We start from the raw sequence: 16,781 nt of genomic DNA on the forward strand, positions 1-16,781 counted from the left end.
CATCTCGCCAATATGTTGTAAAGGCCAGTACCCGGCATTTTGATGCAGGGAGATTAAGTGTCGCAAGTGGAGGAGAGCCAAACAGGGCTGTGTAAGGCTCAAGGTTAAGATCCATATCTCCTTCACAGGATCGTGACAATATCAAGCACTGTTGCAAGTGTGTCAAAAATTTGGAGCCAAAAGCCAGTGAGGTTTGAGCAAGACCAAAATGTGTGAAGTGATTAGCAGGTGACTGCTTACATCTATTACAGCTGTCACTGGTAGCTGGTTAAATCTTCACCAGTCGGGTGTTTGTGTAGTGCACTCTGAAAAGAACTTAGCATTGTAATAAGCTGTGCCTGGCACATATAGAGGACGCAGGGACTAGCTTAAGGATTTGGTCCCATTGATTGTCTGAGATTGAAGCTCCTATCTCCTGCTCCCAGGTCTGCTTCGGACGAATTGTTTGGTCAGGGTTAAGGGAGTCATGGAATTGTAAATCACAGAGATGGACAGTTTTTGTGCAGGATCGAGGGTGAGCAAGGAATCAATCAGAGACCCGGGCGGGTGGTTGGGGAAGTGAGGGTAGGTGGTTTGGACAAAGTGGCTGGCTCGGAGAAAACAAAAAAAAGTCAGTGAGGTAATTCAAACCTGGCTGCAAGCTCTATAAACTCAGTAAATATGTTCTCTTTGCTCTCCCATGAGCTGTCACCTTATCGTAGTGGGGAAGTTTGCATGCCCCAATGAGTCTGGGAGCTATGTTGTCCGGGGCTTCAAGCCCCTGATAGGGTCACCCAAGGCAAACCGATCTTAGATGAGGGACCAGACAAAGAACAGCTCAAAAGACTCCTTATGATGAAAAATAAATTTGGACAACTTCATCCCTTGCCCGGATGTGGGACACCGGGGCCTCCCTCCGGAGCAAGGCCCGGCAGCGAGCGCCTGGTGGCCGGGCCTGTGCCCATGGGGCTCAGTCGGGCATAGCCCGAACACATGACGTGGGTCCCCCTTCTGACGGGCTCACCACCCGTAGGAGGGGCCAAGGGGGTCGGGTGCCATGTGAGATGGGTGGCACACAGGCCTTGGCAGTTTGATCCTCGGCTACTGAAGCGAGCTCTTGGGACGTGGAATGTCACCTCTCTGTTGGGGAAGGAGCCAGAGCTGGTGCGCGAGGCTGAGCGGTTCCGGCTAGATATAGTCGGACTCACCTTGATGCACGGCTTGGGCTCTGGAACCAGTCCTCTTGAGAGGGGTTGGACTCTCTTCCACTCTGGAGTTGCCCGTGGTGAGAGGCGCAGAGCAAGTGTGGGCATACTTATTGCCCCCCGGCTGTGTGCCTGTACACTGGGTTTACCCCAGTGGACGAGAGGGTACCCACCCTTTTTGGAGTCCCTGGGGGAGGCACTAGAGAATGCTCCTACCGGAGACTCCCTCGTTCTGCTGGGAGACTTCAATGCTCACAATGACAGTGAGACCTGGAGGGGTGTGATTGGTAGGAGCGGCCCCCCCGATCTGAATCAGAGTGGTGTTATGTTGTTGGACTTCTGTGCCAGTCATGGACTGTCCATAACAAACACCATGTTCAGGCATAAGGGTGTCCATATGTGCACCTGGCACCAGGACACCCTTGGCCGCTGTTGGATGTTCGACTTTGTGGTTGTATCATCGGACTTGCGGCCATATGTCCTGGAGACTCGGGTAAAGAGAGGGGTGGAGCGGTCAACTGATCACCACCTGGTGGTGAGATGGCTCCGCTGGTGGTGGATGATGCCGATCAGACCTGGCAGGCCAAAACGTATTGTGAGGGTCAGGGGGGAGCGGCTCACAGTCAACACTGTGTATGGTGGGGACGGGGCTTTGCTGACCTCAACTAGGGAGGTTTTGAGTCGGTGGGGGGAATACTTCGAGGACCTCCTCATTTCTACGTGCTCGGAGGAGGCAGAGCCGGAGAGCTCGGAGACCGGGCCTCCCGTCTCTGGGGCTGAGGTTGCCGAGGTGGTCAAAAAGCTACTCGGCGGCAAGGCCCCGGGGTGGATGAGGTCCATCCTGAGTTTCTCAGGGCTCTGGATGTTGTGGGACTGTCTTGGCTGACACGCCTCAGCAGCATCGCGTGGGCCTCGGGGACAGTGCCTCTGGACTGGCAGATCGGGGTGGTGGTCCCCCTCTTTAAAAAGGGGGACCGGAGGGTGTGTTCCGACTATAGGGGTATCACACTCCTCAGCCTCCCTGGTAAGGTTTATTCGGGGGTACTGGAGAGGAGGATCCGTCGGACAGTCGAGCCTCGGATTCAGGAGGTGCAGTGTGGTTTTCGTTCTGGCCGCGGAACAGTGGACCAGCTCTATACCCTCGGCAGGATCCTGGAGGGTGCATGGGAGTTCACCCAACCAGTCTACATGTGATTTGTGGACTTGGAGAAAGCGTTTGACCGTGTCCCTCATGGAGTCCTGTGGGGGGTGCTCTGGGAATATGGAGTGCCAGACCCCTTGATAGGGGCCGTTCGGTCTCTGTATGACCGGTGTCAGAGTTTGGTCCGCATTGCCGGCAGTAAGTCGGATACGCTTCCGGTGAAGGTTGGACTCCGTCAGGGCTGCCCTTTGTCACCGATTCTGTTCCTAACTTTTATGGACAGTGCGTCCAGATCCGAGACTATGGTTCTCAGCCAGAAGAGTGTGGAATGCTCTCTCCGGGTCGGGAATGAGATCCTTCCCCAAGTGGAGGAGTTCAAGTATCTCGGGATCTTGTTCACGAGTGAGGGACGAATGGAACGTGAGATTGACGGGCGGATCGGTGCGGCGTCTGCAGTGTTCTGGGCTCTGCACCGACCCGTTGTTGTGAAGAAGGAGCTGAGCCAGAAGGCGAAGCTCTCTATTTACTGGTCAATCTACGTTCCCATCCTCACCTATGGTCACGAGTTGTGGGTAGTGACCGAAAGAACGAGATCGTGAATACAAGCAGCCAAAATGGGTTTCCTCTGCAGGATGTCTGGGCTCTCCCTTAGAGATAGGGTGAGAAGCTCAGTCATCTGGGAGGGGCTTGGAGTAGAACCGCTGTTCCTCCGCATTGAGAGGAGTCAGATGAGGTGGCATCTGGTTAGGATGCCCCCTGGACGCCTCCCTGGGGAGGTGTTCCGGGCACGTCCCACTGGGAGGAGACCCCGGAGAGGACCCAGGACATGTTGGAGAGACTATGTCTCTCGGCTGGCCTGGGAATGCCTCGGGGTCCCCCCAGAAGAGCTGGAGGAAGTGGCCGGGGACAGGGACGTCTGGGTTTCTCTGTTAAAGCTGCTGCCCCCACGACCCGACCCTCGGATAAGCGGCAGATGATGGATGGATGGCATTTAAAGATTTTTTTTTTTTTTTTTTTTTCCCTTGTCCTGTTCAGCATTATGGCAGCAGAATTGTAGTCTGAATACCTTTGATGCCAAACAGATTTGCTTTGCCAAGGGAAGTTTTATAAATGTAAAGCTCCCCTTGATGCCCATTTATTTATTTTTGTTTACAATATATAACATGTAATAGAACTGAACCGGACCGGGGGACAAGGAAAGAAGAAGAGGAAAGAAGAGGAAACAGAACAAAAATAGAAACAAAAACCAGACAACCAGCTGCTACACCTGTAAAAAACAAAACAGACAACAATCCATGGCCTCTGAGGGGAATCCAGCCTTAGCGCCACCAGGAGCACCTGAAAGCAGACAAGCAGAGAAAAAACAAACACACAAACAAACAAAAACAAGCACAAGAAGCGGTAATCGCATACAACACAGCTGTGGATAGATGACCTGAGATGACATGATAACACATCAACTGCTTAGCGAGCATGCTACTGGGCTAATGAATGTGTGTGTGTGAGAACATGCAACACCCATGGCACAGGATCTACATGGTAACCGTGGTTAGTTATGAGTGTATAAGTGTACAGGGCCACAATCCACAGCCCCCCCCCCAGCAATCAGAAGCAGGCAGAGGGGGCCACAAGACCCAGGCCACCAGCAGCCCCCACGGAGCACAGAACCCAGGAAGCCCACCGCAGGGACAACCACGCATCCACCCAGAAGACTGCAGAGGAAGCCCCCGGATAGAGCCCCCATAAGCATAGGGCAGAGGCCCTCAGAGAGCCAGGGGCAACAGCCCACTGACCCCGCCAGGTCCCAGCCGCCCAGACATGGGCCGTGCACTGGACCCGGGCCCCGGGAGCCCGAGCGCCCCCAAACCCCCCGGCAGAGGCCCCACCCAATACCCAGGAGGGCCAAGTGCCCCAGACAGCCACGCAGTGGGTCAGCGCCTGCCCCAGCGCCCCTGGCCAAGTGCCCTGGGAGCCAAGACGTGCCCACAGGTGGGTGAAGTCGCGAGCAGCGGAGAGAGGCAATGCCGCCCCCCCATCGGGAGAAGCACAGGCAGGCCAGGCCAGGCCAGGCGACAGCAAGTCCCAGAGCCAGGCCCAATCATTACCACACACACTTTCACGTCCCATACATCCACACGTCCTCCCTCCCTCAACTCCGCTGGGGTGTAGCGCAGCGGGCACACCAGGGGGCCAGCAGCCCCCCAGCCACCACAGACCCCGAACCAGCAGAACAATTAATTAATCCTCTTGGCCCCTCCCGCCTGGCATTTAAAGATTTAAATAGGGGAATTTATAACATTTGTATTGGAAACAATTGCTCAAAAACAGAATAACTGCTCAGGCCATTAGTAATAATGATATAGAATAACAGAACAATATTAATATAGAATACAAGCTCATATAAATTGATTTAATAACATGGCAGGCATGTAAGGCCTACAACTGCTGTAACTCAAATAACTAACATTGGCGTATCATGCAAGAAGTTGCCAACAAAAGTTGATAAACAGTATAAACAAAGTAGATGTCACATCTTTCTAATTCTCCATTCCAGCACCATATGTAGTTCCCTCTGACATCTCTTGCTGGTGCCTTTTCACGTTCTTGGCTGTGCTCACAAGTTTCCTTTTTCTTTTTGCACTTGTGGACTGAATGGCGTTTGCTTTGGCCACCCTGAGCAGGTCTGCCTGCTGGAGGGTATTAACTGTAATAAGTGTGCTCTCCAGCCATACGTTTGCCATCACATTGAGCATAGCTGAGGCACCCCCATTAAAAGAGGAGATAGCCATGCTTGCTGCTGCCGCAACCCTGTTCTTGCCTACAAAAACAGTTTTGGGGCAGCGGGCCCATATTACAGAACTGAGGCACTCGTTTGCATTTTGTGTGCCACCATGCTGAATTCTTTGCAGCAAGCTGTCGCTTGACATGCGGTGATAAATTGGGAGAAGTTTCTGGCCCACCTTGTGGGACAGGTAATTTGCAGCATGTCCTGTGTGGCTTTCGGGGGTCTCACCGTTGTCTTCTGCCCTCCGATACCAACACCAAGATGGATTGCACCTAGTATGCAATGGTGTTTCATCTGTTGACATGCAGTGGAGAAGGCCTGCCCATATCTCTGCTTTCATTGAATCCAGTGACCCTTGGTTGTTTAAAATTGCCCCCCTGTAAAAATTTTGCAGTGCTTTGCATTTGTTTGCGGTCAGTTTCCCCAAACCCTTCCCACCCAATTTGCGTTCGCACTAAATTTTCTGAGCGCTGTGCCCATTCGTTTGTGAGCATGATTTATAGGTTCCTGCTTTACAATGTCATGCCCAGGGTATGGATTCAGTGACAGCACTTCCTTAAAAGCAGAGTTATCCCCATCTGAGAGCATCTCTGTGTACCGCAGCTGGTGGCGACTGACTGATCTGGCCCACATCCATTTTGCTGCCTCCTGCTCCATTGCTTTACTGGACCCTGTAAAATTCTTTGCACAGTCAGTGTGCATCTCCAGCTATCAAATTCCTCCACAGTAATCTTCCCCTTATTCCTGGCACCTTGCTTTAGGAAACAAGCATGGCAGTATGTGGATAATACCTCAAAATCAATGACCAGTCCAGTGAGAATTTTTTGCCAGGTGCCATCAAAAGATACACCGATGTTAACTACAGCGTCAGCATCCGCCCTCTACAACTCTGCCAACACTTGATCGACATCTGTGTACGCCTGCCTGATCTGCTCCCTGGCCTTGTGTAGTGATTCCAATCCTCTCCCAATTTCTGCCACTAAAAAAAAAATGCATAAATTGAATGAAAATATAAAAATGTTTTGTATATTATGTCAATAACTGTTCCTTTTCTTTATGTTTATTGATACAGTACATATGATTACACCTGAGTGACAAAAACCCAATTTGTTTTGGAGAAGATCTCCAAAATCAACATCCATGTTTCCATAGCCTACCAGTCACTCTCTTGTCATGCCTCTGGTATGTTTTCAGGTGAAGGGAAGGGATCCCCAACACCTTGCTGACCTTCCTCAGTGCAGCATTTCCCATCCCTAATTCATGGGCCAAAAGCACCACGCGGACATTAACGTCAAATGCGACATCACCTCTCGTCTCGCTTTGCAGCCGAGTGGATGTATAAACGCTTTGTCTATACTGGCTCTCTCCTTTGCAATTACTGCACTCTAAAAGCAGACTGCTACAAAAGCCATGGTTAACTGGATCAATGTTAATAATCAGATTCGATGCAGCACAATTAGGGCACAAGAGATTGCGTATCAACTCATTGAGACGTGCTACATGTATGATAAGCCACTGTTGTGTCGCACAGTCAGTGGCACTGTCTTGGTTTTCTAGCGACAGTTTACGGTCAGGTGTGCTGCTACCTGATGGCTTATCAGCTACTTGTATGGGTTTCCTTGAATTGCATCTTGCAAAGCGCAATTGTTGCTTTCTTTTCTTTGAAAGGGGCATTTTCGGAGATAAGCTAAACACGGAAGTGTCGGAGTCTACCACGTGATGCGCCTGAGTGAATCATGTTAGCAGAAACAAACAGTAGCCAATGAGATTTCGCCATTAGCTATAAATCCGCCTTTACACATTCCCGATTGGTTATTGATAGAAAGGAAGTGCAATTATTTGGGTTACATATCATTGTGCAGGGGAGTCAGAGCTTTACAACGATATCGGCCATGACAGACTTCAGTAAATAGACGAAGCTCGGTATGTCGGGTTGGAATGCTAACTTCTTGGTAAATTTGAGAGAAACGTACTGCCGCGAGTAAACAAAGTGTAATAAAATAAACATTTTAATGTATGTTTTCAACATTTTCTTTATAGCAGGTTGAAAGAACACGTGGAGTAAACTAGCCCAAAATCTCAAAATTGACCACTGCATGAAAAAAAAAAAATCACTGTTTTTGCCTGCTGTGTCTTGCCTTAAAAGTAATTCACAAAGCTGCTGAGACCTACTCATACTAAGGATAAATCACTAAGAGCTAACTAAGAGAGACGCACCGTGGCTATGGATTATGTCAATTCTCTTGCACGACTTTAGAAGCGCTCAGTATGGTGATTGGTTATTTGAGTGCAGGCGGTCTTGGCGAAACTCTTCCGCAACATCCCACAAACGAGCTCACTATATCAACGAAAAACAAGGAAATAGCCTAGGCTATAAATGAACATGGACAGTGCAGCTACCAGAATACACACACGATGACAAGTTTGTGCAGACTACGATAATGACGTTGCGCACGTTAAAGAGAAAGAGAGAAAGCAAACAATTAAAATACGTCAATTGTATTAAATCATCGAGATAATTCATTTGCACCCTGCAAATGATCAATTATCCTATGAGCATATTTCCAGCATTTAATCCCTTTAAATATCAGCCATTCAAGTCATGATGAGTGAAACAAGTGAAGACACCATCGAACACAAGCGAAAGCCTAATTGATCCTAGGCCAGGACCAATTGTTACTGCTGGCTCACGTTTGTATTGGAGAGGAAAGGGATTATTTAGGTGAAATCTGGCTCTGGGTAAACAGTAAACAATAATAAATATGGATTTAAATAAAATAAAAGGCAACAACAGGCCAATAAGATGTTTTTACACATAGGTAATCTGCGCACTCATTTACATGTTATAACTGCGCTCCTGGTTGTGGATTGAGATAGGATGTCAAGAGCCACGTCTTGCAGGGATATCCACAGTGCCAGGGTGACATCTAACTGGTACATGTTGCCTCTCAAAAAACTGCCTCAGTTCGCTCTCCATTAAAATACGCGAATCATGGGTAGATCCAGGCCACTTTGCAACAACATCAAGAATGTTCAAATTTGCATCAAAACAACCTGCGTGTTGATGGAGTGGACTTTCTTTCGATTGACAAACACGTCCTCGTCTATTGATGCCTCAATTACTTTGATATGCGTCCTGTCAATGGCCCCGACCACACTGGGCTTGCCTGCAATTGCCATAAAGTTGGCTTTGACCCTGCGTAGTTGCCGATTGTCCAAAGGAAACTGGATAAACTGTTGTATGATTTGTGGTTTAGAGAGCGGGGTGATTAGTGGTGCAACAGATCATCATTGATCCGTGATCCGTTCAGATCATTATCTTCGGTTCGGCAAGCATGTGATACGCGGATTGATTTATGAAAAGAAAAGAAAAAAAAAAAAGTTGTGCGCATGTTTAGTCCACTCACAGTATGGTCATGAGGAATGGAGAAGCTTGAACGCCCCACGTCATTTAATTCCCCTGTATGGGGTAAAGAGATTAGCAGATAAAACCGTGACGGTGTGAAGGTACTGTGGCACAAGAAAGTCAAATGACAGTGGAAACACATCAAGCATGGCCACGTATTTGAAGCAAAATCACCCCAGTGTTTCACTGACAGGAGTGAAAATGAAGGCTGCTCAACAACCACAAATCACCGGAGCAATTATGCAGCCCCTTGTTGCACAATCCGACTGGGTTAAAGCAATCACAAACGCTATGGGTGTGTTTATAGGTGCAGACATGAGGCCAAATTCGGTTAAAGGAAGGAAATATGCCTTTTTATGTTGCACTTTAAGTTGTTTTACATTAATTATGTTAAAAAGAAGATATTATGCTTTGTGCACATGTAACCCACTTATAGTAGGTATACTGAATAGAGGTTTGAAAAGAGCTCAATTACCATAGACTTGAATAGCTGAACAATGAACAACACCATCCACAAATTAGATTGCAAAAGTAAACTATTTTAGCGAGTACTGTAACAGCATACTAACATACTAAACAAAAAGTTTACAACATTTGTACATACAATGATATGAAAAATGATAAAGAAAATAAAATGGCGCCTTTAAAATAATGAGTCTTGTTTTCCTTAGTACCGGTACTGTTCTGTTTGTGTTCCTTCCAAATGTTCCTCTAATAAGATTATTAGAGTCACGTGCTAATTTTTTTGGGTCTGTAGAAATCCTGCCAACCAGGTTGGCCCTACCACCAACTGAGAGTTAGTGACAAACAGTCAATCCAGCTTCTTTAGGATCTTTGGGAGGTTCACCATCTATGGTTCACAGAACGATCCTGAATCAATCCATCCAAGGCTCTGAATCCTCTCCAACAGACTGGGTCTTCCTATAGAGACTAAGGGTCTCCAAAAGACCTGAACTGTTTAATTCGATAAACAGGACCTTTAAGTAAACAATCTAATTGTTGTACAACAATAACACCAAGCCTGTATTAATGCATGGGCTTACCGGGTCTCAAGCCCCAGGGCCCGACAACATAGGGGGCCCAACGCAAGGCTAGAAAAAAAAAAAAAAAAGGCAGAAAAACATCATGCACATTGCTCTGACTGCTGTCTGTATACAGTTGTGAGTGAGAGAGGGGAAGGGGAGGGGACGGTTAATGATTATGGCTGTCAACTTGTGATGTTCGAAACTCGGCTGAAGTGGAAATTGTGAGTAAAGGAAAAAGAAAAATGTCGGGAAAGAAACCAGAAAGTGGAGCTCAAAAACAAAAAATGTAGTGTAGATGTTTTTTAATTTTTTTACATTTATTATTCCTGTGTCCCGCGGGACCCAACTCAAATCTCGCAGGAGCGGGCGTTATGAATGTTGCTGCGAGCGGCTAAAAAAACCCACTGCGGGATCGGGATGTATCTTAGCGACAGGATGTCAATACATGATGTGGAAAGGAAGCTCAAAGAAGGTCTTTACAGCACATAGACAAAGCAAGGCAAGTCTGAAATTTGGAGAAGTTTCTCAATTGTCCATGAATCTCTTTATTAATAGCCTGGCGCGTTTTCTCCTGTGGGAGGGAAGAAGACACAAAATCAATGCATTTCTATAATTGTGCGGGCATAAATTCTCAAAGTTTTGCGGGTGGGAGTGGACGTACACATTGTGGGAGCGGGCGGTAATGGTCAGAAATTCAGCGGGAGTGGGATGAAGAAAACAGTCCCACGCAGGGCTCTACTGAGTATTTTAAAAGAACTTAAAGCGCCATAGTGTTGTATGAGTATGTTAATTCAATTTCTGTATAGAGATATGTAGAGCTATGTAAAATTCTTTGACATTAAAAGTATGTTTTGTTACAGTTATACTGCAGTGATTCTTGAAGCATTAATTTATGTATTATAAGTATGTATTCCCGGTGGCGGTGGTGTGGAGGGCCTTCAGAAAGTGGTTAGCCCTGGGGCCCATAGTGCTTTAATGCGGGCCTGAAAAACACTAAAGTATGATGACAATGTTATCTTTAACATTCTGGCCCTGCATTACACTAAAGAGCAATGACAAATCTAGAAAGTGTCCTTTCATAAATGATTGGGTAATAATTCAAAACGATAACATATCAGAAATTATGATTTAAGTCATGATCAAAATATATTCATTCATTCATCATGAGTTTCTGTAATAAGGATAATTAAATTAACCCCTAATTCACAACTGAAAGAAGAACATTCCTTCACATTTCAATTTGTATTACCAAATAAAGTCATTCCCCTCTTTAATTCAGTATTAGAAATATAAAACTCAAAGCATTCCCTTTAATCACACATATTGACACAAATTGTTGACCAACATGTACTTTGTGCTGCCTGGGCTAACAAATGAGCAGTTTAGTGTTTTAAGTGCACAGGCTATGATGCCAAGTGTTCACAGAGCAACAATGCAAGTTAATGCAACAGTTCACCACAATATATCTCTATATAGCTAACCCGTTCAGCATATGAGTAGCAGCCGCTAACAGGTATCAGAAGCACCGCAAATATCACTCTCACTGATGCGCCCAATGCTGAGCGCCGTCGAGACTCTCAGCTCTCACAAGCTGAAAGTCGGTTAGCCTGGGTAACCGCTTTAACACAGTGCTAAACTGTGAACAAAGAAACTAGTTGGAGCTAACATGACTTAATTGGTTTGCGGTAGTTTTTACTACAATCAATATCTTACCAATTTTATTCAGCGGAGTGCTGTTTCAAGCTGTCGCGGTCGGAGTCCAAAGGAAGTGGAAAATTACTATGTACAAACTTGGCTCCTACACAAAAGGCGGAACGTGCACGCTAATTGGTTGCTAAAAGGCTACCTACCTTTCGTATGGTTAGATACGGTAAACCTGAGTACTGCTTTCTAATGCAATTGGAAAGTGTTGCTTTCAAGTGCGACTAAGAAAAACTAACATTTCAATACATGAAACAACTAATACAACAACAATTTCTTTCAGGTTAAGCTCATGGTTTAGTTAACCAAGTTTTACACCTGGGTTAGACCCATTAAGATGATTTTATATTTTTTAATTTAATAACTTATAAGTGTTAATCAACAAAAAGACCGAACTTATGTTTATTTGTCTTGTCTTGTCTTGTCTTTTTTTTTTTTTTTTGCTGATCCATGAAACGATCGAACCTGAGGTTTTTTTTTCCCGTTGCACCCTTAGGGGTGATGGTTTGATTTATGGCACGACTGACTGATAGTTGCAATATTCCTAAATCATCGGCTTTGCAAAGTTGGGTACATTATTGCATCCCGCACTAATTCTATCACAAGTTTGATACTCCCAGGATTTAGTTTATATCCTTCATCAATTTGAAGTCCTCCATTCTCTCCAAAATGTTTCGTCTCGCTGCAGCCATTTTCTGATTCTTTGTGAATAGGCCTTACTGAGTTAGGAGTCCTCTCGAGGATTTTTAAACTCTCCTAGAGTTAGGTGCTACTTCTAGACCTAAAATCCTTTGTGAATTGCTCTTAGTGAAAAAAAGTCCTAAATTTAAGACTGACACACCCAGAGTTTCTCCTAAATTCGCCAATTATTAATTACTTTTAGCCCCAAGATCCTTTGTGAATACGGCCACAGGTCTCTTGAAGCTCACTATATTCTCTTATCAGGAGTGCTCATGTGACATATAGATCATGATCTCTTATTGGCATTGTATTTACTTTATTTGTGTGTGCACTGTGATTTAGATGTTCAACCCTATATTCGCTCTGCCATCTTAGTTCTTTTTATCTCCCATATACACATACACTGGACAGGCCTATCTAGGTTAATAGATAGTATTTTGAGTCACATTACCTCCATTACAAACTGTTTTATTGTTCCACCACATCTGTCAACCTACTGAGTGGCTGTGATGTTTGTATGTATGTATGTGTGTGAGAGAGAAAGATACATCGTGGTTTTTCCTCTCCTCTGCTATGCTTTGATGGTATCTGTTTCGGGGAAATTGAAGCAAGGCTGAAGAAGAGTGTTTGAGTTGAAAGATTGAGCTGCAGGATAGGTGGGGGGTGGGGTGGGGGGCGGGACAAAGGCATAACAACACATTGTGAGATATAAAGAAGAACAGAAAGAGAGGGAATGAGGAATGTAAGCTGATGGTCTGATGAGTGGTCTTGACCCCACTATATTAGCGGTGTGTATGAGAGAGTGAGAATGAGTGAGAGTTATAGCATATTTGGCAGCAAATTAATCAATAATCTCACAGGGGGCTAGAGGTGGATAAGTGTGAATGAGCAGATATATATGAGATTGTAGAAATTGTCATTTAATTTAACTGGTCAGTTGAACTACTTCAAGAAAAGCATATTTGCAGTAAAGAAACAATCAATGATCTGTCCTTTTGAAACTTGGTGAAAAATAATGAAAATTACAGTATTAGGTGAATTAATACCACTACATTTCAAAACTGAATCACCACCTGGAAAAAGCATGCGACCGGCCAGAGCTCCAAGACTCCCTTGGGCACCAAATTCTCGTTTCCTAGATGACACTGAATTCTGTGCTTTAGTGGCAGCTGTGGTCATATTGAATCTTTCTTTGTATCTTTTCTAGATTTTTTTTTATTTTTCTGGGGAAAACTGGTTTAGATGCTGTGCTGCTCAAATATTTTTTACTGGTAATTCTGGCACTTTGTTGGTGTTGATTACCCCCTGGAGCGCTTTCGTCTGAGCCACTGTGTAGCTGGTGTACCATACGCACATGCAGCATGTTAGTATGCTCTCAATGGAGGCACGATAAAAGGACACCAGCAGTCTTTGTGCGATATTATTCCTCTTGAGTATTCTCAGGAATTACAGTCTTTTTCTACAGCTTTTTCAGCAGCTCAGAGGTGTTCACGCTCCAGGATAGGCTCTCCTCATTGTGGATTCCCAGGAAGCAGAAGTTCGCCACCCACTCCACACAGTCCCCACTGATTAATGATGGGATATCTGTTTTCTTTCTCCTGTAGTTGATGAGTTATTTGGTCTTTGAGGTATTGAGGAGCAGGTTGTTGGCCTGCACCATGATAATAGTGTTGATCCTTCAGCACACATCCTAGGATGCCATCACGACCAGCCGTCTTTCTCGGGTTGGCAGCCCGCAGCGTGCACCTCATCTCATGCTCTTCAATTGTGAGGTTTACGTTGCTGTGGGCCGTGTGGTGCAGAATTGCCGTCTTTGGTTCTGTGACCTCGAAGCGGGCAAAGAAGATGTTCAGCTTCTCTGCCAGTGCATGGTCACCTTCAGCAGCTCTGAGGTTGGTTCTGTAGCTGATCAGATGCTGAACTCCCTGCCACACCTGCCTGCTGTTGTTGCTTCTCAGGTGGTCCTCTATCCTCCTCCTGTGGTCTGGCTTGGCCTCTCTGATGCCCCTCTTCATGTTGCCTCGGGCTGTGCTGTAGAGGTCTTTGTTGCCGGACCTCCAAGCGGTGTTCCTCTTTTTTAGCAGCTGTTGGAACCCCTTGTCATCTAGGTTTCTGGTTGGGATAGACCTGGATGCATTTCTCCACTGTGACAGTGTCTATGCAGTTCCTAATGTAGCACAGTTAGTGCACACTATGTTAGAACATTTTATGAAATGCTTTGAATATGTCATGTATGTTCTTCTCATAGAATGACTGAATTCTGTCTGTGTTTGTATGTGTGTTCTTTGCTAGTTAGACTTAGATTTAGACAGACTTTATTGTCATTCAGAAGCACATTCGCAATGTACATTTGATCAAGATTTTGTTGCAAGACTAAAAGAAAACAGAAGACAGTAAAACAGTATGAATATAAAGTAGAATAAAATATAAAAGAAATAGAAACAGACAAAAAAATGTATGGCTTATTTACAGAAATAAAAATAAATAGATTGTCTGAGTAGTGCAATAGAATTCACAGTGTCCATGTAAAGTGACAAGTGTCATATGTATGGGAGGGGTGGTTGTTGGGAGTCTTAATGTGTGGGGAATGAAGCTGTTGTGGAATCTGGCTGTTCTGCTTTTGCTTTTCAGCAGCATGCTGAACCTCTTACAAGAGTCTTTGATGCTAGATTGAACCCTGGTTGGGTAGCGTCTGTAAGCAGTGTCATGGATGGAGGGGTGTGCTGTCCCGATGATTCTCTCCGTTGTCCATACCACTCTCTCTACACATTTCCAAGATGAGATGCAGCTGGTCAGTATGCTCTCTATTGTTCCTCTGTAGAAAGTGGTGAGGATGGGAGGGAGGATGTTTGCTCTTCTCATCAGACGCAGAAAGTGCAGACGTTGCTGTGCTCTCTTTATGAGAGCAGATGTGTGAAGGGACCACGTCAGAATGTCTGTGATCTGCACCCCCAGGAATTTGGTGCTGGTGACTCCCTCCACTGCAACGTCATTGATGAGGAGGGGGGCGTGACTGGGCTCTTTTTTTTCCTGAATTCAACGATGATCTCTTTTGTTTTATTGACATTCAGGATTAAATTGTTTGTGTCACACCAGTCCACCAGGTGTTTCACCTCCTTTCTGTAGGCCAGTTTGTTGTTGTCCCTGATGAGGAGAGCAGTGGGCTCAGGACGCAGCCCTGGGGTGAGCCGGTGCTGAGGGAGATGACGCTGGAGGTGTTTCTGCCAACCAGCACAGACTGGGGTCTGTCTGTGACGAAATCCAGCAGCCAGTTACACACAGGGGTGTTGAGTCCAAGGGGGTGCAGTTTGCTCACCAGGTTCTGCGGGATAATTGCGTTTAATGCTGAGATAAAGTCCAGAAACAGCATTCGCACGTGGGTGTTGTACTTGTCCAGGTGTTCCAAGCTCAGGTGTGGAGGACATGGCGTCCTCTATGGAATAGTTGCAGGAAGCAAACTGGAACAGATCCAAAAAAAAAGGGGGGGGGGGTTGGAGATGATGTGGACATCCACCAGCATCTCGAAGCACTTCATCATGATGGGAGTGATTGCGACTGAGTGGTTATAATTGAGGGATGAAATTGTGGGTTTTTTGGGCGCCGGTATTATGGTGGCAGTCTTGAAACAGGATGGGACGGCAGCATGGGTCAGCGGGGTGTTGAATAGGCCTTTGAGGACGTGAGCCTACTGGTCAGCAGTCTTTGAGCACCCGTCCCGGTATATTATCGGGGCCCGCTGCCTTTCATGCATTGACTCTTCTCAGCATCTTCCGGACATCAGCTGTTTCAAGTCTGAATGTCGGTTCATCTAGTTGAGGTGTAGATTTCCTCTCAGGGGTGCTGTTGAGTGCTTCAAACCAACCAAAGTAGTTATTGAGTGCATTAGGAAGTTGTCCTTACAGGGTAAAGGAGCAGCCTTGTAGTCTGTGATGGTCTGGATGCCTTGCCACATGCGTCTGGTATTCATCTGGTTGTGGAAGAATCCCTGGATTTTCTGACCATAGGCACGTTTTGCCGTTCTGATGGCACGGTCCAGGTTGGCTCTGACAGATCAGAGTGCCTCTCTGTCCCCGGACATGAACGCTGCATTTCGTACCTTCAGCTTTGCACGTACCTCATTGGTCATTCAAGGTTTCTGATTTGCCTGTGTGGTGCCCAATTTGGTGACAGAGACATCCTCCATTTATGTCTGGATGTATGCAGACACAGATTCAGCATACTCCTCCACATTGATGTGTTGGTTTTCAGTTGCACCTTTCTTGAACATGTCCCTGTTTGTGGACTCAAAACTGTCCTGTAATGCTGACACAGATCCCTCAGGCAAGACCCTCACCTGCTTTACAGTGGGTTTTCCTCTGGTGAGCAGGGGACTGTGTGCAGGAATTATTATTACAGAGAGATGGTCTGATGAGCCAAGGTGGGGACAGGGGGCTTCCTTGAATGCAGCCTTGATGTTTGTGTAGGCCCGGTCCAGTGAGTTTGAGTCTTTGGTTGCAAAGTCCACATGCTGATGGAAATGGGGGAGAACTGTCTTCATGTTGGCCTGATTAAAGTCCCCAGCAACAATGAAGACACACTCTGGAAGTGCTGTTTGTAAGTCACTGATGGAGTGGTACAGCACACTCAGAGCCTCGTTGCTAGCACTGGGGGGATGTAAGCAGCAGTGATGATCATGGTGGTAAATTCCCTGGTCAGATAGAAGGGACTGCATTTTATGGTCAGAAACTCAATGTCCGTAGAGCAGTGACTTGAGACCATCTTGGCATTATTATGCAGATTCTTGTAGACCTGTTGTCTACTCAAATTCAAACTTGATGAGTGTATATCTCAGTAACTAACAAATCTGCATGCGAGTAAA

The sequence above is a fragment of the Leuresthes tenuis genome, unplaced genomic scaffold (assembly GCF_036924035.1).
Source record: "Leuresthes tenuis unplaced genomic scaffold, fLeuTen1.0.hap1 SCAF_11, whole genome shotgun sequence".
Lineage (NCBI taxonomy): Eukaryota > Metazoa > Chordata > Actinopteri > Atheriniformes > Atherinopsidae > Leuresthes > Leuresthes tenuis.